The sequence below is a fragment of the Pinus tabuliformis genome, chromosome 2_2 (assembly GCF_031772625.1).
Source record: "Pinus tabuliformis cultivar Carrire ecotype Pingquan chromosome 2_2, CPIR1, whole genome shotgun sequence".
NCBI classification, from domain to species: Eukaryota; Viridiplantae; Streptophyta; class Pinopsida; order Pinales; family Pinaceae; genus Pinus; species Pinus tabuliformis.
Window position 1 is genome coordinate 131,351,349 of NC_142300.1, and position 1,975 is coordinate 131,353,323.

A 1,975-nucleotide genomic window follows, 5' to 3' on the forward strand; every position below is an offset into this window, starting at 1 on the left:
TTGTGTATAATTCAATTACTCGAATTCATTTATTTCTTCCGACAACTAAGCTATCTTTGTATACATAAATTTGATTGCTATTTTATTTTCTCTAATTGTCACCACTATAAGAATAAATTCTACCCTGTTATTAAATCACAAAAATTCAAGGTAAGGTTCATCTGTGGAGTTAATCCACTGGATAATTGAATCTTTTTAGTAAATTTGTTTTCAAATTCTAATATTTCTTGATTTGTGTGTATCATCCTTGTGCAGAGGCCATGCTAATAGTCTCTATATCGTTCCAATTACTTCTAACAACAATTTATTAATATATAGTAACAATAATTTCTTAATATCTAGTATAGCATTTACTATGGACATAAACAACCAGTTATGAAATAGAACAATGTGTGGTTTTATGCTACTAATTTTATAATTAATACCATCCCAAATGCCTTCATTAGCCTTCATTAGAGTCGTTCTTCCAAATAGCTATGAATTTAGTATTTTTGTAAAAATTATACTTTTGATTCCTTATTCTTGGGGGTGTGCTAAAACTTTTCGATAATATCATTCTTTTGATCATGTAGGGTATTATTGTTCAATATAGCCTACTTCTCTTTGAATTCCAAGTATTTAATTTTTGCCTATAGCTCTGAAACTTTAATATAAAAACATTGAATCCTTTTAGATAATTTGACTAGATGAACCTTTTATTGAATCAAGAGTGGAAAGACTTCATGTTAGAATAGAATCAAGTTTTACTCTATATTCAACTATTTCTTTTTTATATCATTTTTTTTTCTTAAAATTCTAATATTCAGGTGCACCTTATCCTATTGTCAATTTTGAATTTGAGAGTCTCTCTTCTTGCATCATTTGTTAACTGTTTGACTTTCATAGATAAATGGTTTTTTTCTTCATATGCCATGATTAAATTATCAAATTCAAATTTAGAACATTTTTAAGTAGCCTTCAAACTATTTATCTATTTATCTTTAAAATCTAATATTAACTTGGTACTACTGCCATCCTTAAAATTCCCTTGGTTCTCCAAACCCTTAACTGTATTGGACTTGGTTTTGATTTGTTATTTTGCAATTTTAGCTATGCATCCATCTTGCATACTATTACCTGTAATATTTTAACATTTTCTATGGAATAGATCAATATTTTGGTTACCATTCCCCCTGTGTATCTATACCCTTCTAACATATTGTTTGCATTTATTCAAGTCAAACTTGATGGAAGTGGTTTTTGGGGCAGAAAATTCAGTTCCTTTTTTAGTTTTATGCTAAATAACTAAGAGATTAAACATGTCTTTGTCAAGATCAACTAAATATAAAACCTCAGCTTTGAAGTTTTTTCCAAACCAATCATTGTCATCTTAGCTATCTCCCCACTTTTTCTTTAGAAAAATTAAATACCATCCACATGGAAAAAGAACTAAAATTTTCTACACTATTAGCCAACTAAAATGAAAAATGACCTAAGTTGCTAAAACATGTAGGAGTAAGGGCAGGTCATTAAGGGTTGCCACCCAAATCTAAGGAGAGGAGAAAATTACATTGAATTGAACTTCTGTAGAACCACAAAAGTATTATGTTGACAATCATGGGAAAACACCTCCACCTTTTCTTTAATATCCAAGCAGTCTGACCCGAAGAAAATTAAAAAAATAGAGCTGATTTATGGCACACATAGGCCAATAGGAGGCTTGAAATGATTGTATAATAAATTTATAGAGATGATAAATAAAATATAGCTAAGAGGAGAGATTGTAAACAATATAAATGATAAAGAAAAGAAAGTGGATTCACCAATTTGTTGTGTCTTTTGAAGCATGGAGATACCAAAACCCACTCTATTACAAGGCTATTGTTCCCTACATAGAACCAAAAAACAAATGTTGAGCAAGAAAAAAAATATAAAAATGAGAAAAGAAACTAAATCTAATCAATCATTAGTTAGAATGTCAAAACAAAGAAAATAA

General features: G+C 29.0%; 1 non-coding gene across 1 annotated transcript; it reads right to left on the reverse strand.

Annotated features, from left to right (window-relative positions):
* Positions 1-209: 209 nt before the first annotated feature.
* On the reverse strand, positions 210-309 carry LOC149191666 (U6 spliceosomal RNA). Its single transcript, XR_016255371.1, has one exon. It is a non-coding gene; the product is annotated as a U6 spliceosomal RNA (small nuclear RNA).
* Positions 310-1,975: the final 1,666 nt, after the last annotated feature.